At 37.2% G+C, this 22439-nt stretch overlaps 1 pseudogene; it reads left to right on the forward strand.

Moving 5' to 3' along the window:
• The window catches only part of LOC133768026 (thiopurine S-methyltransferase-like), a 66874-nt pseudogene extending 45976 nt beyond the window's left edge, over positions 1-20898 (forward strand).
• The last annotated feature ends 1541 nt before the right edge of the window (positions 20899-22439 follow it).

A 22439-nucleotide genomic window follows, 5' to 3' on the forward strand; every position in this document is an offset into this window, starting at 1 on the left:
GGACTGTTGTGCTTGCCAACTCATTTTTATAACTGGAGGCAGGGTGGAGGAGGAGAACTAGTGAGGATTCTAATAAGGACAAAGAAAATTAAATTGCATCTGTGAAGGTAAAACCAAGAGTCTATTTTCATTATTAAAGCTGTTTGTCATTGCAACAACCGCTAGTTGTTGTCTTAGGGAAGTATTGTGCGTGCCTGCAGTTTTAGAATACAACATCTTTTCAATTTTGCTTTGCTGCGTTAGACTTGATTGCTGGGATGGTAGTGTGATTGGATACCTGAAAAATAATAAATTTTGGCATGCAGATTTGAACAGTGAAGAAAAAGGATGAGGAAAATAATGGTGGTGGCTTAAGCCCATGTTAAATTTATGCAAAAATGTGGTTAGCCAAATGATGAACAGATGCAGCTGAGTATTTTCATCATTTTTGTTAAATATCTTGCAAATGATTCTGGCTGGTTATGCAGGAAAATTGCATTGAAATGAAGTGTGTACATGAGTAAAATATTAATGACTGAGTTACATTCAATGAGGTACAGATAATGCAGCTGTTTTTAGCTTCCAGCTGTGGAAAAATAACTTACTTTTTTGGGGGAAAAATCAGACAACCCATTTTGTCTTATTTTAATATAATTTCTTATCTATCCATTTTTTCTTTAGTTTTCTGATATTTCCTTCCTTCAGGGATGTCTCCAATATATTTGTAGTCTTCTCTCAGTAACAGGCGTCAAAGAGTTAGCACTTATAACCTTTGTTTAGAACTTTTGGTAATATGGGTCATGAATGGTGGACACGTTTTAAAGGAGCCTATTGGGTTTCCGCATCTGTACCACCCTTTATGATGTCTTTGGTTCCATAATCACAATAAGCTAGAAGTGGACTGTGGAAATACAAACTGGCCATGTTTTCCATAAAATAGTGGCCAAACCTGAGTGACAGTGACTAAAGCAAAAAACTCTATTTAGAGGGTTGGGTAAAGCCATATAGGTAATAGGACAGGATGGAGGTAAGCAGGTGGTTAAAAATGTTACTAGGTAAGATCCATGAAGCAGAAGTGGCAGAAAATGAATAGAAAACAAACGGAGAAAAATCAAGAAATAAAGAGAATTTTTTAATTATAATAGCAAAGACATATGTAAATAGACACCATGTAAGGATTATTTTTTAAAAAGATTTATTTTATTTATTTGAAAGACAGAGTTACAGAGATGGGTAGAGAGAGAGAGAGAGAGGTCTTCCATCCACTGGTTCACTCCCCAGATGGCCGCAATGGTTGGAGCTGTGCAGATCTGAAACCAGGAGACAGGAGCCCCATCCAGTCTCCCACGCATGCGCAGGGGCCCAAGGACTTGGGCCATTCTCCACTGCTATCCCAGGCCATAGCAGAGAGCTGGATTGGAGGAGGAGCAGCCGGGACTAGAACCTGCGCCCATATGGGATGCAGGCGCTTCAGGCCAGGGCTTTAATCCGCTGCACCACAGCGCCGGCCCCACCAGGTAAAGATTATTAAATACACTATGTAATCCATTCACCACAGCCATGCTGCTAGTATAGGATGCTTCTACGTTCTACACACATGGAAAACTGAAGTACAGGGGGATTAGTAAACATGTCCAAGATCATGGAATGAGTTGAGCCCAGCTGTGTGGCTCCAGAGCTTATACTATTAAGCATGCTACGTTATTGTATTGCTTTCAGTAACATCTATAGTAGTGGAAGGAGTGTTGAGGGGCTAGTGCTATGGCATAGTGGGTAAAAACTGCTGCCTGTAGTGCTGGCATCCCATGTGGGCACTGGTTCTAGTCCTGGATGCTCTACTTCTGATCCAGCTCCTTGCTATAGCCTGGGAAGGCAGTGGAAGATAGTCCAAGTTCTTGGGTCCCTGTGCCCGCATGGGAAGACCTGGAAAAGGCTCCTGGCTTCAGATAGGCTCAGCTTCAGCCATCGTGGCCAACTGGGGAGTGAACCAGCAGATGGAAGACCTCTTTCTCTCTCTCTCTGCCTCTCCTCTCTCTGTGTAACTCTTTCAAATAAACAAATGTAAATCTTTTTTTTTTTTTTAAAGATAAGCAATTAGGTCAGAATAACAGCAGAAATGGAGAGTAAAGAGTGGTTACTTCAGCTCAGATCAACTTCATTTCACAGCGTCTCTACAGCCTCAAACTATAAACAAGGCCTTTAAGTCCAGATTATGAAACACATGCTTTTTTTTTCTTCCATGAGCTTTGCTAGATGTCCCGAAGCTCCCACTGTCTTTACCCTATTAAAATATTCCAAAAACAATATAGGAAGAGAGTGAAAAATGAAAATGAGATGTGAAAATTTGAGCATGAACTGGTCCAGGCAGGAATGTCAACAAACGTAAATGCCCTAAAATAGGATCACTGTTGGAATATTCTGATCTTAGCAGAAAGGCCATCTGAGCTCTATTCTGAAAGAGATTCTGTCTTTGCTAATTCAAATGCCTGAACAGTAGGAACACAGAGAGTGGCTGATACTTTGAAAGGACCCAGTAACCACTTGTTGAATGGATAAATGAATGAAAAAAGGCATGAATGAAATCTGAAAAACATATCTCACTGGGCATTGGTGATTGAAAGTCAAAATTACAAAAATGATGTTAGGAAAAGAAAGACAGCTTGAGCATGTCAAATGAGAAAAAATTTCCTCCACTGGACAATTTGTTCTTGATTAGTTCTGCTTCTTTATACTTTGCTTTACCAAATAGCCTCATATGTTTACTTGGCTTCAGAGACTTGTTTTTCTTTTCCCAAGCAAGCTGTCAATTGAAAAGGCCATTTCTGGCATTTTATGAATGGGGAATAATGCCAAAATTTGACAACTTTATTTCATTAGGATCATTTACTTCTAAATATATGCTGAATTGATAGCTAAGTCAAAACTCAATCATTGCCAAATTGTCTACATATACATTTTGAATTACTTCTACATTCTTCATGACTGACTCTACAGACATGTTATTTGGTCAACGCAAACTTTTTTTTTAAAGATTTATTTTTATTTATTTGAAACAGAATTATAGAAAGAAAGAGAGGGAGAGAGAGAGAGAGACCTGGTTCACTCCCAAAATAGTCACAATGGCTGGTGCTGGGTCTGTAGGAAACCAGGAGCTTCTTTTAGATTTCCCATGTGGGTGCAGGGATCCAAGCACTTAGGCCATCTTCTACTGCTTTCTCAAGGTACATTAGCAGGGATTTTGATTGGAAGTGAAGCAGCTGGAACTCGAATCAGTGCCCATATGAGATGCTACTGTCAGCTTAATTTGCTGTGCCACCATGCGTGTCCCAATGCAAGTTATATAGATTATACAACAACCATTTTCAATATAAACTGTAATTGGGCCGGTGCCGTGGCTCAGTAGGCTAATCCTCCCGCCTTGCGGCGCCAGCACACCAGGTTCTAGTCCCGGTCGGGGCTCCGAATTCTGTCCCGGTTGCCCCTCTTCCAGGCCAGCTCTCTGCTATGGCCCGGGAGTGCAGTGGAGGATGGCCCAAATCCTTGGGCCATGCACCCCATGGGAGACCAGGAGAAGCACCTGGCTCCTGCCTTCGGATCAGTGCGGTGCGCCGGCCGCAGCGCACCGGCCGCGGCAGCCATTGGAGGGTGAACCAACAGCAAGAGGAAGACCTTTCTCTCTGTCTCTCTCTCTCTGTCCACTCTGCCTGTCAAAATAAATAAATAAATAAAATAAAAACAATATAAACTGTAATTTCATATAATTGTGTTCCAGAGTATTAGAACTAACAAATTAATTAAAAATATACAAATAAAATACCTGACTTCCACTTTGTCTCTGATGTATGTCAATCAAAACACTCTTCCTGTGATTTTGTTGCTTTGTCACATGTTGGGATTATCTGATACTCTGGTCCCCTGAGTTCTGCATCAGGGTCTGTTGCTGATATTAAAGCCATCATTGCACAGAAAGTGGTAAACATATGCTTTTACTCACTGTTAATTTTCAGTGCAACCCACTGAACATTGAATATAACTCAATTTGGAAATACCTGAGTTATAGACACCAGGTTGTATTAAGCATACTTCCTCCCTATGTATGTGCAGTGATGAACACTAAAACAAATCTCTTTGCTTCAATATATAATTTGTAAGGAGTATCAAAAGAAAATAACACATACTAGATGAACTGAACAACATAAATTCACTTTCTCACAGTTCTGAAAACTAAAAATCTAATATGAAGGTGTCAGGAGTTGGATTTTTTTCTGATTTCTGTCTTTCTACCTATAGATGGCCACACTTTCACTGTCATCACATGCATCACTCTTGTCACACTGTCTGTAATCTAATTTCTTATTCTGACAAGGACAGCAGTCACACTGGATTAGAGCTCACCCATGTGATCTCATTTGACCTTAATTATCTCTTAAAGGTTCAGTCTCCAAATGTAGCCATATTCTGAGGTATTAGAGGTTCGGGAGTCAAGTTATGAATTTTGAGGAGACCCAATTCAGCCTGTAACAATTGTATTTCCTCATTATACGTTTCCTAGAAGATTCTTAATGACCCTGCTCTTCTAAGTATCCAGACAAATCCAGAGCACTTCGAACTCAAAGGATGTGCCTGCTACAGGTACCTAGGCAAATAAAGTGAGGATATCTACACTGAATATAGTTTTGTTACTCCAGAGGAGAGATAGATAATTATACACTAAGTGCATATATAAATATGTGTGTGTAAATTTTAATCCTTATAGAATCATAAAAAGCTGCTCTTAAAATTCCATTGTACTCATGTAAAAAAGACACAGAAAAGTTGTCTAACGTGTAAAATGACAAGATTACACGTGGTGGAGTAGGATTAAAATCCAAATTTTAATAATTTTAAAATGCATACCCCATTGCCATTGCATAGTGCTGTCTCTCTAAAGACTGGACTTGGTTTTAACTAAAGTCAAAAGATAATTATTCAATGAGATTCACTGAAGAGTTATTTTCCTCTTTTATTATTGTAGACAATAACTTGGGATGACAGATCAAGAATTTCAGTTTAAGTAGGGTGAGAGTCAAGAGCAATTATAAAACTTAAAATCCCACCAAGACAACAGAAAATTAAACCATCTGTACTTATTACAGATGATATTATCAGTGTGCACATGCACCTTAAATCTGCACTTAGAGACATCCTGTTTCAATATTATATCTCTATTACAAATGAAATTTAATCATTTATCTATATAGTATATCTGGAAAAAGGAGCCAGATGGTTTTCCCCAAAATTAGAGTGTATCTGTAATAGCTTGGCCCACAAAAATTCATGTTGGGAATTAGGGGAGAAAATTTCAAGGGATAAAAAGTTATCTATAGTGTAATAGAAATATAACCAGAAGCTATTCGACTGAGTATACAAAGAAACATGAAATATTCATTAAGATGCCATAAATAACTGTTATTTGTGTTAGAGTTCAGGGATCAGTAATTACTGGGACATACATATACTTAGAAATACTGATATGGTAACTCAAACTGAGAAGTTTAAAATTCTCTGTATTTGGGCATAGATATTTATAGCATATTAAACAAAAGTTAATATTCCCAATTACATTGGGAAAACCAGAAATTCAAATTAAAAAAAAGCTATGTTGCACAATTATGCTAGTTTCTATTATAATTAACTATACTGCTCCAAAACAAAATTATAATGATAATTGAAATTAATCATAATAAAACTGAAAGCAGAAAGGATGACTTTTGTCATTAACTAGAAAGTGATGAGACAAGAAGTTATTCTGAGTAAATGAATGATTCTGTAATATAAATCCTGATTTAACAGATAAAAATAACCTATGTATTCAATGTACCATCTTAAATAAGATCCTTAATCCTATGACATTAACATCTGAATACTTTCCTTAATTAAAACCAGGTTATCAAAGGATAACTCGAGTTAATTAACACTGCCCTCCCCCTAAAAAAAGTACAAGACAAAAAGACAAGAATATGCAATAAATGAAACATGTTTGAGAGACATACTTTCTTGCCCTTGGCAGTGGGTAAGGTGGGGTGATGATGGTGGTAATAACATAATATGCAACATTTACAATTAGAAAAAGTTGAAATACATGTCATGCAACATTTAACTGGGTATCTACTATGTATGTATCTATGGAGAAGCATGTTTCTTAGCATTTCAAAATATGGCTTATACATTTACATATTGTGAAAAATAAGGACAAAGTTTCTGTTATGGATATTGCATTAGTTTTCAGATGTTAAAGCGATGGTTTATTAATCTTTTTTTTTTTTTTTAAGATTTACTTGTGTATTTGAAAGAGTCACAGAGAGAGAGAGAGAGCGAGAGAGAGATGGAGAGAGAGATGGAGAGAGAGAAACTTCATCCACTAATTCACTCCCTAGATGTCTGTGACAGCCAGGGCTGAGGCACGCTAGAGCCAGGAGCCAGGAGATTTATCGGGGTCTCCCATGTGGGAAGTAAGGGTCCAACACTTGAGCCACCTTCTACTGCTTTCCCAAGTACATTGGCAGGGAACTGGATCGGAAGTTGAGCAGCCAAGACACAAACCAGTGTCCATATGTAATGTCAGTGTCACAAGCAGTGACTTTACCCCCTAAGCAATAACACTGGCCCCCAAAGTAGCATTTTTTTTTTTTTATTTGACAAGTAGAGTTATAGACAGTGAGAGAGAGAGGGAAAGAGAGAAAGGTCTTCCCTCCTTTGGTTCACTCCCCAAATGGCCGCTACAGCCGGCGCTGCGCCGATCCGAAGCCAGGAGCCAGGTGCTCCCTCCTGGTCTCCCATGTGGGTACAGGGGCCCAAGCACCTGGGCCATCCTCCACTGCCCTCCTGGGCCACAGCAGAGAGCTGGTCTGGAAGAGGAGCAACCGGGACTAGAACCCGGCACCCATATGGGATGCCAGCACCGTAGGTGGAGGATTAACCAAATGAGCCATGGCACTGGCCACCAAAGTAGCATTTTCAACAAAGATTGGCAACTAACTTCCTGTATTGCTAGGTGACAATGGGATGGGTTATTGATAGAAGGAATCATTATACAGCCCATGTCCGTAGAGAAAAAAGAAGGAACAAAAGAGAGAAGTTACGTATATTGTGTAACTACATTGTTTCTCATATTTAAAAATTATACATGGACAATAATTACAATGGAGGGCATCAAATGTTTTGCCACGGATTAGTATTATTTGGATCGGCACTGAGAACAGCACAGATATTGGTGATCCTGTGGTAAAAGAGGACTAGGCTTTTAGAATATGCACAGTATACAGTTAAGAAAAGAATTGATAGATTTGTGAGTCTTGTGTAAGTGCTCTTTGGTATAAGCTGTGGTACTCCACATGTCACCCAGCAAAAGGGAGAGATAGAGTGGAGAGGTTTTAGAAAGTTTTCTCACTGTGAAAATAATTTTAATTGATATGTACATTAAGTTTGAAAGGATTTCAGAGTAGCTGACCATTCTCTTTGCTCCTAAAATCTTTTTAAAATGGCATATTTGTGTGTAAGTGTAATTATACAAGTTAATTTAATTTTGGCATAATAATTTTTTTCTCAAAAATATTTTATGCAATTTTGCAGTAAAATCACTGCAGTGCTTGAATACATGGCTCATTTACCAAAAATACAAAGAAGTAAAGAGGTACAGAGAAGTAACTTTTTTTTCTTGAAAGTATAACTGACACAAATCTTTTGATTATAACTGAAGTTCGAACTCAGATAACATCACATGATACAGAGGGTAACTTATGAATGTTCTGCAAGATCTCTGCTAGAAATATTAGCGAACTTTGGGTGTGCAGGTGCAGTACTGAATTGCACTGATTTGTCTGAAGCAAATAACAGGAATAAAACATATTGAGATTTTAAAAGCCCTGTCATATTTGTGACAACATCACTATGAGAAAACAGTGGCAGCAACAATTATCCTTTTTTTTAAATGTGAGAAAACTTGAATATAAAAGATAATTTGTCAATGATCAGAAGTCCTTTGTAGTAGAATTGGTAGAAACAGTCATGTCTCCTTACTCCTAGTCAGGGGCTTTAACTCTCTCCTAAAAGTTTACTTTGAAGTAATCTCATAAATTGGTTTGATATCTCTCTGTGGCTGCATGTGAATTTTTTTTTAGTTGAAATACCCTTTTCGCTAAATGATGCTCAGAGCCATTTCACTGATTCTCTAGCTGAACTCTTCATTAATTGTTTGACCTGCAGCAAATGCACAGAATTAAAATCAAAGAATGAAATCACTGTGTGAGAGTGGGTGGCATTTAAAATTATAGCGTAAGTAATTTATTATTGTTGTTATTTTCTTAATAAATGGACTGTCTTTGATCTCAAATCAAAAATTAATGTTTCCAACATGTGAACTCTTCTGAAAAACAATTGTTTAAAATTCTATTCAAATATGCATTTATCAGCCACATTAAATATCTTCTGCTCTAAATAGACCTGAGATTTGAACACTATTGTTTGGGTACTGAAAGAAATTATTTGAGATTCTAATTTAGCAAGAACAGATATGCCAGAGTTGATAAAATCTTAGGTTAAATTAATTTTATCAAGTACAACAGTAAAAACAAGCAACAGGATATATGAGTGATACAAATGAAGAAATATCGTAAAGTCACAAGTTTTCTCTGTCCTGGTGGTTAAATTTAATTATAGCTTTCTACGAGTTGTTACATAATTTGGTTATGATATTCTATGTTTTATTATAAACTTTTCTTTTACTGTATTAATCTACCAAATCGTAAGTATGTTCCTCCACATAAAATTAAAATGTAAAATTTCTGACTAAATCATCATATAATTTTCCACCCTTATAAATGAGCAATTTAGCTTTCTACAAAAGTTGTGATGATCTCATTAATGCTCCCCCTAAAAAATAGAAAATAAATTAATCAAAATTTAATTGCCAAGGTACTTACTGGGAAATGGAAGTTATGAGATGAATATTAATCCATTTGATTTGCATTTTGCAACCAGATACAATACTTCATATCTCACTGTTTGGAGTCACAGTATTCTAGGCAAAAAAGAAAAAGTATTCTGTTCCTATACTTCTTGTAGATACATGTAAAATGTCATGATTCTTGGAGACTTTGAATTTGATTAAAAATGTTATTTCTTCAAAAAATTTAACAATAGTTGCCCATACTTATAGGTTACAGTGTGACACGGAAATACATTTATAAATTGTATGCTAATCAAATCAGGGTAATCAACATTTCCCCTTTATTGACACTACTTTATGATTGGAAGATTGAAGCTCTTTTCTTCTATTTATTCATAAATTTATTCTTTTGATCTGACTCTGATTTAGTACCAGTTATCCAAACTCCCTCTCCTACCCCTCCTAGCTCTAGTAATCACTATTCTGTGTTCAGATTGATTTCTTTAGCTTCCACAAATGAAGAACATATAGTATTTGTCTTTCTGTGTCTTGCTTATTTCATTTAATATGATGCCTTTCATTTCCATCCATTTTGATGCAAGTGACAGGATATCATCTTTTTTTATGGCTGAATAATATTCCAAAGTATAAGTGTGTACACACACACATGCACACATCATATTTTCTTTATCCATTTATCTGAGTGTATTGGCTATTGTGAACAGTGTTGCAATAAACATGGTGAACATTAAGAATTGACATTATAGAGATTCCAAGATGATGGATTAAGGAGAGACATGCTGCGCTGGGATAAGGATAAACAGTGGAGAGAAAAGTGTAGGAACTGCACTCTCAGGGGAGAATTGGAGAGAAAGCTGCACTGGAAGTCCTTTGAGAGAAGAGGAATGTTGTGGACCTGTGTGGAGGGTGTGCATGCACAGCACAAGCATGAGCACAGGAGTAGTGGCCAAGAGTCGGAGATGGTGGCAGTCTGGAGATGGAGCTGAGACCAGACTGCAGCAACCCATGGTGCCTTAGCTGGAGGGAAAGCATGGTGTGTGTCTGGACTGGCATCCTGGGGGCTGGAAGTTGCTGACAGTTGCCCATGGACCCAGTGGAAGAGGAGGGGGTATGTTTGTCCTGCCCCAACTTCCCACAACAGCTCCCACTGCTCAGCTAAGAGAAGGCAATGGCAGGTGCCATTTTGGGTTAGGGCAGCAGCTACAGAAGCCTTTGTGTGCATGCACAGCAGCTGACTGAGACAGGACACCTAATCTGCAGTGCCAGCAGCAGTGGCAGGCAGGTAGCAATGTTTGGCCAGTGGCTCTTGTGTGAGCATGTGATGCAGAGATTCTAGCAGAGGGAATAGACAGCAGTCCCCCCTGACTGTGAACCTGGCTGGGAGGTGGCTGGGCAGCCAAGTGGGACAGTGAGGCAACTGCAGCCTCCCAGGGTCAAGACACCCAGGCAGAGCTGTCTTGGGGAACATCTACCTCTCTATTGACTGGATAGGCTGGCAGGTGGAGAGAGACCTCTGGACCTGATAACTGTGGGAGCCTTGTGTGATGAGACCATGGGGACTCGGTGGTTACATGAAAAGGTGCAGGGTGTAGCTGGATATTGAGATCTACCACACTTAATTTGGGTGTTACCCTGGATATCCACCCTACCCTAGAGCACTGACCAGAGCTCCCTGGCCATAACCAACACACAGACCTTGGCATTCACTGAAAGTGCAGGCATTCCACTAAGCCACAGAGGCATAGCTCGAAGATAGAAGCCATCAGAGAAAAAAAAAAAAAAACAACAACATGAAAATAAACTCCACAAATGACTAAAAACAAACACAGAAATTCAAGAAACAAAAATAAGGAATACACCATGACCTCCTCAAAGGAACACAAGATTTAAATATTAGAATGTGAAGATGAAGAGAAAAAAAGCTGGAAATGGAATTCAAAAAATTAATCATAAGATTACTAAAAAGCAATCAGAAGCAAATCTATGAACTAAAGAAAACCATACATGACATAAATGAAAATTTTTCCCATGAAATTGAGATTTTAAGAGAAATCAAAATGAAATATTAAAAATGAAAAATTCAATAGAGCAAATAAAAAATATGGTGGAAAGCCTTAACAACAGACTTGTTGAGGCAGAAGAAAGAATATCTGAACCACAATACAAATCTTTGCATCTCATGGACCTAGAAAAACAACAAAAGAAACCCAAAATTACTATGAAGAAAGAAATAATTAAAATTAGAGAAGAAATAAACAAATTGAAGCCAAAATACAACACAAAAAATCAGTGAAATGAAGAGCTGGTTTTTTTGAAAAAAAATAAAATTGATAAACCTTTAGTACAACTAATCAAAAAAAAGGGAGGAGGAGAAGAAAACCCAAATCAATAAAATCAGAGATGAAAAAGGAAATGTAACAACAGATCAGATGGAAATAAAAAGAATTATCAGGAATTACTATCAAGAGCTGTATGATTCCTAGACACATAGAATCTGCCAAAATTGAGTGATGAAGACATAGAAAGCCCAAAGAAACCAATAACCAAGATGGAAATTGGATCAGTAATAAAAACCTTCCCAACAAAGAAAAGCCCAAGACCAAATGGCTTCACTGCTGAATTCTACCATACATTTAAAGAACTAATTCTAATTCTTCACAAGCTATTCAAACTAACTGAAAAGGAGGGAATCCTCCCAAACTCCTTCTATGACGCCATCATTACCTTAATTCCTAAGCCGTAAAAAGATACAACACAGAAAGAGAACTATTGACCAATACCCCTGATGAACATAGATGAAAAAATCCTCAACAAAATTCTAACCAATCAAATCCAACAACACATCAGAAAGATCATTCACCTGAATGAAGTGGGACTTATTCTTGGTATGCAGGGGTGGTTCAACATTTGCAAATCAATAAATGTGATACATCACATTAACAAACTGAGGAACAAAAACCATATGGTTATCTCAATAGACACAGAGAGAGCATTTGATAAAATACAACATCCTTTCAGGATGAAAACCTTAAGCAAATTGAGTATAGAAGGAACATTCCTCAACACAATCAAAGCAATTTATAACAAACCCACAGCTAGCATCTTATTGAATGGGGAAAAGCTGGAAGCATTGCCCCTAACATCCAGAATCAGACAAGGATGCCCACTCTCACCATTGCTATTTTAAGTTTTAGCCAGAACCATTAGGCAAGAAAAAGACATCAAACTGATACAAATTGGAAAGGAGGAAATCAAACTATCCCAATTTGCAGAAGACATGATCCTATATATAGGGGATCCAAAAGACTCCACTGAGAGACTATTGGAACTCAGAGTTTGGTAAAGTGGTAGGATATAAAATCAACATACAAAAATCAATAACCTTTGTATACACAATGTCATGGCTGAGAAGAACTTTAAAGATCAGTCCTACTCACAATAGCTCCAAAAAGGATCAAATACCTTGGAATAAATTTAGCCAAGGATTTCAAATATTTCTATGATGAAAATTACAAGCCACTAAAGAAAGAATTAGAAGACATTAAAAATGGATAAAATATTCCATATTCATAAATTGGTAGAACAAACATCATCAAAATGTCCATACTACCAAAAACTGGATCTCCACATGTAGAACTATGAAACTAGACCCCTACCTTTCTCCTTACACAAAAATCCACTCAAAATGGATCAAAGACCTAAATCTACAACCTAATGCCATCAAATCATTAGAGAATATTAGGAAAAGTCTTCACGACATTGGCCTAGCAAAGAATTCTTGGAAAAGACTCCAGAAGCACTAGTAATCCCATCCAAAATAGACAGTAGGGATTACGTCAAGCTGAGAAGCTTCTTAACTGCAAAAGAAATACTCAGCAGAGTGAAGAGGCAATGGACAGAATGGGAGAAAATATTTGCAAACTATGCAATTGATAAAGGGTTAATATTTCAGAATATATAAAGAACTCAAGAAATTCAACAACAACAAAACAAACAATCCAGTTAAGAAATGGACAAAGGACTTGAACACACATTTTTCAAGAGAGAAAATTCAAATGGCCAAAAGAGACTTGAGAAAATGCTCAGGACCACTATTCATCAGGCAAATGCAAATCAAAGTTACAATGAAGTTTCATCTTACTCCACTTAGAATGGTTCTTATACAGAAATCAACAAATGAGAAATGCTGGTGAGGATGTGGGGAGAAAGGTACTCTGATCCACTGCTCATGGGAATGTAAACTGGTGAAGCCTCTATGGAAGACAGTATGGAGATACTTCAGAAATGTGTATTGAGACCTACCATATGATCCAGCCATTCCATTCTTGGGAACTTACCCAAACCAAAATAAATCAGTATATGAAAGAGTACTCTGTACCCCCATATTCATTGTTGCACAAATCACAAAAGCTGAGATATGGAATCACTCCAGATGTCCAACAAGTGTTGATTGGATAAAGAAATTATGGTAAATATACACCATCAAGTACTACTCAGCTGTACTACTCAGCCGTGAAAAAGACAATGAAATCCTGTCTTTTGCAACAAGATGGTCACAACTAGAAACATTATAATTAGTGAAATGAACAGTTTCAATAAGACATATATCATATGTTTTCCCTGATTCAAGGTAACTAATAGAATACCTGAAATGTAATGTATTGGAGTGAAATAGACATTTTGAGTATCAATGATTTTTTATAACCCTTTTATAACCTCCTCTTCCATTGAGGAACAGTGTGGTCTTTTTATTGTTGTTTTTCTTTTTTGTTTCTCTTCATACTATTTATTGAACTATTTTACTTAGAGTAGGGTTAACTACATGATCATTAACATACTGAAAATAGATCATTGTGAAAATTAAGAGTGGGAATCTAAGAGGAAGGGTTGGAGTGTGGGTGGAAGTGGGGTGGAGGGAAGTGCCACTATGCTTCTAAATCTGTATATATGAAATGTATGAAACTTACATAAAATAAAATAAGAATTGACATATACAACAATTCACAGAAAACAAAAAATAAATAAATAAAAATACATCAACATAGTGACAGTATCTCTTTGATATGACAAGTTCATGTCCTTTGGAAATATACACAGTAGTAGGATTGGTGGACCACATGGCAGTTCTGTTTCTAGTTTGTTAAGGAATCACCATACTGTTATCCATCCATAGTGGTTACACTAATTTACATTTCCACTAACAGCATATAAGAATTCCCCTTTCTCCACATCCTCACCAGCATTTGTTACCTTCTGTCTTATTTATTATAGTTACTTTAAGAGGGGTGAGATGATATCTCATTGTGTCTTTGTTATAAAAGTATATTAAAAGAAAAAGCCTAATATTTAAATTCCATAGGATAAAATCCTGGAATATACAAATCTCTATAAAAGATTTCATACTTGAAATAAGGATGAAAATTGTGTTCCTTCTTGCTGTGAATAAAATTAACCAATTGGTTCACTCTTAGAATTAGCCTAACAAAATATTACTGAATTGAATGCACATTTACCTCTGTAGTTCATTCTATCAATATGTTCAGTGTATATCCATGTTATCCATTGTGCTGAGAAACATACAAGACAATTGTCAATTCTTATTAAATTTATTAAACTTTCTAATAGAAAATTCCTGCTTCTATGAAGTGAGTTTAATTTGCACATCTACATTGGTAAAGGCAGATGTGAGAGTGATATGGATAGAGGATTTGAAACTGGTGGAGACAGCAGGGAAATTGAAATTTGGAAATGCCTGAGCACCCGGATATCAAATGTGTTTAAATAAATGCCACAAGGGAAGGGTTGTCATCTCCCACACATTACTGGTAAGACCTTACTGTGAATGGGAATAAAGTCACCTGCCAAGATCCTTAAATATCTGATGCTGACTCACTTTGATGAAAGTACTGCTGGGGCTGAAGGTCCAAGGACAACACTGCATTTCTATAGGGATGAACTAAACACCCCCAGAACTCAAAGATATGGCAGATAGGGCATTTTGGGGTTATTTATATGATGGCACAGTGACTTTGTACAACCCTGTGCCCAGGATTTATCTCAATGTTTATTCTCCTTGAAGATGAGATAAGAGCAAACAGGAGTTCCACCCTTGGGAACTCCACCCTCAACCTCATAAAAGTTTAGCACTCAGGATATTTATAAGCAGAGCAGTGGAGTAAAAGTAGTAGGTAAGTGGTGTGGTAAGCATGAATCTAAGAAGGATTCTAAACTTTTCACTCCCTGGTATCAACACCCTGTATAATCAACTCATTGAACATGTGTGCTGGTGACATTCCTGGTGAGAGGCTGTGATTAAAACAGCCCCTGTGATTAGGTTGCTTTTTACTCAGAGTTCGGCAAAAGGAAAACTGCCATTAATGGGCCTCAACATGAGAGACCTTAAAAGTATGGGAAACATCAGAGACATTCTCCTATTGTGTGAGGTTCCATACTGTGAAAGGCAGTAGCTTCAATTCAAGCACTGAAAGGTAGCTTCCAGAAAGTGAGCAGTGGCTCTAGTTGACAGCTAGCAAGACAGGACATGATAATTTGAAAATGTGAACAGCTCCTATTCATGCCAATGAGAAGGCAGTCACTATAAAATAAAGTTCAGCAACCAAATATCGATTGTATTTGGTATTGATGAGAGTTTTATGAAAGGCTTAAACTCAAGTCTTTATCTTGGAAAATTTGAAGGAAATATCAATCTATTGTTCTGGTAAATATGAGAAAAAAACCTTGGATTCCAATTTTAAGGAAATAATTAGAAGAGAATGCCAAAAAGGTGGTGGTGGTGGGGTTTAAGGGCTTCATTCTGTATGATCCTGAGTATGTGACATTCTAGAAAAGGCAGAAGTATAGAAACTAAAAGGACGAGGGGTTATTGGGGTTAGTGTGGAAGAAGGGATGAATAGACATAGCACAGAGAGTGTTAAGGACAGAGCAACTATTGTTAGGAAACTATAATGGTGTTTATATGCCATTATCCATTTGTCAAAAGTCATGTAATATGCAACACCAAGAGTGAACACTAGTGTACACTATGTATTAATGATGTGTCCATATAGATTTCATCAGTTATAATAAATGTGCCACTCTGGTGGGAGATGTGAACAACAGAGAAAATTATGGATGTGTGGTGTTAGGGAGGATGTTATATGGATAATCTGTGTACTTTCCTTTCAATTTTCCTGTAAACATAAAATTGCTCTAAGGATAGTCTTAAAATAGAGAATCAAGATCTCAAACACACAATAACATAAAAATGAATCCTGCTAACAACAATGGATTTAGAAGAGGAACTCTGGATAAGATAGCAGCTCTGGCTGACACATTGATTCTACCTGGAGAGACCCTGAATAGAGGACACAGTTAATCACTACCTGGATTCATTATCCACAGAAATCATCAAATATTGCTTTGGCTATTTGAGGCCTTTTGTGTTACCATGTGAATTTTAGGATTGTATATTCTATTTCTTTCATTAATGTTGCATTAATGTTTTGTGATTTCCTTTGTAGATATCTTATACATACTTAGTTAAATTTATTTCAAGGTATTTAAGGGCTTTTTTTTTTTTTTGTAGCTATTGTGAATGAGATTGATCTTACAACTCACACAGAAATATAAAAGAATCTGAATAGCCAAAGCAATCTGAAACAATTAAACAAAGTTGGAGGCAATACAGTATCAGGTTTAAGGATATACTACAGACCTAGTATAATCAAAAAGTCCTGGTACTGGCACAAAAAAAAAGGACAGAACAATGGAACAGCACAGAAACCCCAGAAATGAATCCTTGCGTCTACAGCCAACTAATCTTTGGCAAATGAGCTAAAATCACTCCCTGGAGAAAATACCCTCTTCAACAAATGGTAATGGAAAAATCAGATTTCCATATGCATAACTGAAACAAAACCCCTACCTTATACTCTATACAAAAATCAATTCACAATGGATCAAAGATCTAAACCTAAGACCTAAAACCATCAAATTACTAGAGGAAAACTTAGCAGAAATATTGCAAGACATTGGCATAGGCAAAGACTTCTTGGATAAGATCCCTGAAGCACTTCAATAAAAGCAAAAATAGACAAAGGGGATTATATCAATCTGAGAAACTGTTGCACAGCAAAGGAAATAATCAACAAAGTGAAGAGGCAGCTGACAGAATGGGAGGAAAAATTAGTAAACTATGCATCAAATAATGAGTAGCACTAATCTATAATAAGTAACTTTTAAGACAGAGACAGTGGGGCTAATATTGTGGCTTAGTGAATTAAGCCTCTGCCTGCAGTGTGGCATCCCATATGGGTGCCGGTTTGAGTCCCAAATGCTCCGCTTCCAATCCCGCTCCCTGCTAATGAGAAACTGGCCCAAGTGCTTGGGCCCCTACATCCACATGGGTGATTTGGAAGAAGTTCCTAGCTCCTGTCGGGCCTGGCCCTGGCCATTTCAGCCATTTGGGGGGTGAACCAGCTGATGGAGGATCTCTATCTTTCCCTCTTTCTCTAATTCTGCCTTTGGAATAAATAAAAAAATAAATCTTAAAAAATGACATAGAGATTATTCCCACCAGTGCAGCATGACTAACTATAAACTGCATGTATTAAGTGACTCTGACTGACTTCTGGCCTCCCTCAGTTTACTGATGCTAGCTGCTGGCATTTGTGGGTTTCTAAGAGTTTCCTGCTATGCAGCACTGTTAATGGTAACTCTTGCCCAATATGTTGCTTCCTACTCATGTAAGCCATGGCTGAAGTTTGGAAATTTTGCTTTCACTCACAAGTGCTCTGAATGGAACTCTCAGGGTACATAATAATGATTTTTTGTTTCATTGCACCAGTTTGTCCTCTTTCCATTATTTACTCCAATGTAAACAAACCATGAAGAATACAACTTCAAATATTTTTATCTCTTCTATTTTCCTTATATTCTGAATTATTCCATCAGCTTATCCTTTTATGTTTTTGATTACTGATAAATTTTAAATATAAAATCATGCATTTATTTCTAACTTCTAATTAGGTACATTTTACTATCGAAATACCACACTAGGTGTAAATTTAACACTTTCTTTTGAAGATTTGACTTCATAACTTTCATTATAGTTTGGCCTTCAGTCTCTTAAAAAAATCTTGGGTTTTCTGGGAGTAACCATATATTATCCAAAACACACTTTTGAAAGGACAAGAAGCCACCGCCGATAATACACTTGAAAAACAGTTGCAAACCAAGACTCTTCCAGGAAAACTGTGATGTATGATGCATGTGGTGATAACTCTTTACCCCTTGTAAGGTAAGAGACTTGATGACTACTTGCATATATATGTGCATATATATATGTATATATATATACACATATATGACAAACAACTTAATTATCCTTTTCCATCTGAATCTAAATGTTCCTCCTATACAACTTTTTTTAGCATCCAGTGCCCTCTTAGGCCTATTGTATAGCTTTCCCAATAAGCAATAGAAATGACAACTGTTACAGATCAATTAACATCACTTTTATGGGAGAATGGCTTATTCTATATATAATTATTTCTACTGCGAATAATTAAGAACATATAACCAATAGCAGATAAATAAATTGGGGTGCTTACTCTTTCATAAACTCTATTTTAATAGAGATTGTGTTGTAAACATCTGTCATTTAGTTGCTACCTCATCACCCACTTTTCAACCTTCTGTAAGTTATTAAAGCTAGTTATACTCCATTATTGGGCATTGCATAAAATAGTCCCTAACAACATGGCGCCTGGTGGATGATCAGGGGACATGTCTGCGGCCACTGCAGTTACACTGTGCAGGGATAGGTCCGATTTATTTCCGGACACGTGGACAGTAGGTGATCCCTATACCTAGCTTAAGATGCCCTGTGCGTGGTCCACCCATGCCTGCGTGACCTTTTCTCTGATTGGCTCCCCTACTGCGCATGTCCTTTGTAAGCTTTATAAGCCTGTACACTTCCTCAATAAAGTGGTTCCTGCTTCGACAGAACTCACAGGTGCTTGCTGTGGTGTGCTTGACCCGCCGACATTACCTCTCCCGTTTGCCTTGTCAGGGAGTGCTTCTACTGCTCCCTGCTGGTCAGGGTACAGTCTCAGGCTTAAGACCCCAACACTCCATTTTCTTTGGTCTAGTTAAAGCTTCCTGCCTGGTGTGGTTGTTCATGATATAGCCTTCTTGTTTCTCATTTCATAGACCCAAAACCCAACACACACTGCAACAAACCTAATGGTCATCAGAGTCATGTACATAATAAGTTCCTCTCTCTGTGTACTTTTGCACTGAAAATAGCTGATCCTTCTCAGAAAAACCTAAGGGATAATGCCCATAGATATTTTTATAAAGGCAAAATCCCACAGGTTCTCTCTTTCACTCCCCACCCACTAGTTGAGCCCTCTCTCTCTCCTCACTTCTTTTGGCTTCCTTTCAGCACATTTAGTGTCTCTGGGACCTGAGAGTAATGTATTTCTTCTCTTTTGTGCATTTTAGTTTTATTCACTCATTGTGTCTCACTTGACACACATAAACTCAAACCTAACTTTTTACCTCCTCAGGGCTCTCCTAGCGAGTGACTCTTTTGACTTACAGCCTCTATCAAGAGACAGACATCAAGGCCGAAATAGAAAGAAATGACAGAAGGGTTTATTCTTCTATTATTAACTGCCATTGCCCAGAAAGAGTGATTATAGTTAATGCTGAAAATAAATTGGTGAGAAAAATCAAGGTCTTCTTAAATTTTATCAATAGTCATTAGGCCTGTTGGGGGTAAATCACTTACTCTAAGTGTAATGTTATTGAATCAAAGTTTCAGCTGAGGGTTCTGGGGAGGGAACAACAGAGGCCAATGATATGCAAAGGCATTGAAGACATCTGCCTGTGAGACAAAGGTGTCCTCAAAACTATAGATTATATAAAAATTTAACTTTTTAAAAAAGATTTATTTATTTGAAAGGCAGAGTTACAAGGAGGCAGAAGCAGAGAGAGGGAAAGAGAAGTCTTCCATTCACTGGTTCACTCTCCAAATGGTCACAATGGCTAGAGCTGGGCTGATCTGAAGCCAGGAGCCAAGAGCTTCTTCCAGTCTCCCGTGTAGGTGCAGGGGCCAAGTACTTGGGTCATCTTTCACTGCCTTCCCAGGCACATTAGCAGGGAGCAGCAGGGACTTGAACCAGTGCCCATTTGGGATGCTGACACTGCAGATAGCGGTCTTACCAGCTATGCCATAGCGCCTGCCCCAGCTTAACTTGATATGAAAGAGAACCTCAATACTGAAGTACAGTAGGACAGTACTAATTGTGGAAGAATGGTTAAGACAAGTGGGTGACCTGCAAAATTACCTTTCACCTAGAACAAGGACATAAGCTGTTAAAGAAGCATCTGGATGCCTTTTTGAAATACAGAGTAGATTGAGGGTATTTTTTTCTCTTCACGGAAAAGCAGTAGAGATGAAATGTTTTGCAAATCAGGGACACAGTGTACTTGGTGTGGAAATCAGTGAACTTGAGCTTCAGGACTTTTACACAGGGCAAAATATTTCTTACTCAGAAGACCCAATCATGGAAATTTTGGAGCCAAAGTGTTGAAGAGTTCAGTAGAGAATATTTCATTACATTTTTTCAGTTTTTATTTTTATCTCCCCAGAGGAAATACTGATGAATTGGATAAGATTTGGGACAGAGGGGTATTAGTGGTCATTAATCCAGGTGATTGAAAAATGCTATGCAGATATAATGTCCCTACTGAGAAAAGGGTTTCACTAACTCCCTTTCTTATGATTCAACAAAACACGTAGGCCCACCATTTTATGTTCATGATGCTGAAATTATAAAGGTTGTTTGACACAAAATGCCATATTCATTGTCTTGAGAAGGCTGATGGTCTTGAGTGACATAAAAATTCAGGAACTGATCACATTTTTCAAGTTATATCTACTTACAGAAAAGTTAGTCAAGTAAAAATTGAGTGTTATCAACATGGTTTTGAATTTTCAAGCAACTGAAAATTATAGTAATATCTTAAAATATAATGAATGAGTATTTTGTACAGATTATAAATCATATAATAGATCTTTGCTCAAAAATACATGTAACTATTTAGAAGAAAACACATACAAAAATGCTTAATTAGCTAGTTTGGAGAGGACATTATGTATTAGGGCAAAAGATTATATGTAGCTGTGTTTTACAGATCGCATGAGCCTTTTTAGGGATAGTATGTATTACTTGTATAATTTAATAATAAAAGAAAAAATGCAATTGCACACAACTTAAATATAGGTACAGGTATTGCATTGTGGCACAGAAGATTAAGACAATACTTGGAACCCCAGCATCCTACCCTGAAGTGCAGGTTCAAGTCCTGGTTGTGCTGCGTTCAGAGTGGTCCAAAAATTATATAAATTAGCTTTTATCATAAATCCTCACCTTATACTCAAATAGTCATATCCCTTTGATATATTTTCTCCACATATAATTTTATACATAATAGAATCAAGAAACATATATTTTAATTTAGCAAACTAATATACGTGAAACAACATCTTTCCTTGAAACTGAGTTTAAATTTTTAATACTTTTTCGGAAAAAAAAAAGCTGACTGGAAAGCAGGAAAATAATTTTAAGAGATAAAAGACAGGAAAGTAATATCTAAAGGAAGCAAGAAAATACTTCAATAAAATAATTAATACATGAAGAAGCAAGAAAATACTTCAATAAAACAATTAATACATGACAAATACAACTGAATACTTCACTATAAGTAAGCTTTAATTCTGAAACAGTAAGGTAGAGGGTGATAAACTGAATTGCTTCATATTTTCAATATATTATTTCAGATTGCCATTTTTGTCCATACTGTAGTGCATAGACAGTTGTCATTTCTGGCTATAGTACATGGACAGCAGATTGAAGATCTCTCTCTCTCTGTAACTCTTTCAAAAAAGAAAATCTAAAAAAAAGAATTCCTCTTCAACTTCACTCAGAGACACACTGACACACACACACACACACACAGACTAAAATAAAAAAGTGAAAGTGCTAGTGTATTTCTCACATAATTCCAGGTGTGAGGAATCACAGGATCATAACTTCAGAATAAATAATTCTAAAACTTCAGTCCTCATAAAAAGTATTACAGGGGCCAGCGCTGTGGCATAGTGGGCTAAGTCTCTACCTCTGGCATCCCATGTAGGTGCCAGTTTCTGTGCTGGCTGTTCCTCTTGCCATCCAGCTCTCTGCTTATGGATTACGAAAGCAGTGGGAGATGACCCAAGTGCTTGGGCCCCTATACCCACATGGAAGACCCAGAAGAAGCTCCTGGCTTTGGATCGACTCAGCTCTGGCCATTGTGGCCATTTGAGGAGTGAACCAGTGGATGGAAGACCTTTCTCTCTATCTTTCTCTAACATTTTATATACACAAATGGACTTCAGGAAATGTTTACATTTTTATCTTATGAATCGTTTGTGTCTAAATATTTCCTAGTATTTTTAAAGATA

The sequence above is a fragment of the Lepus europaeus genome, chromosome 10 (genome assembly GCF_033115175.1).
Source record: "Lepus europaeus isolate LE1 chromosome 10, mLepTim1.pri, whole genome shotgun sequence".
Classification (NCBI taxonomy): domain Eukaryota; kingdom Metazoa; phylum Chordata; class Mammalia; order Lagomorpha; family Leporidae; genus Lepus; species Lepus europaeus.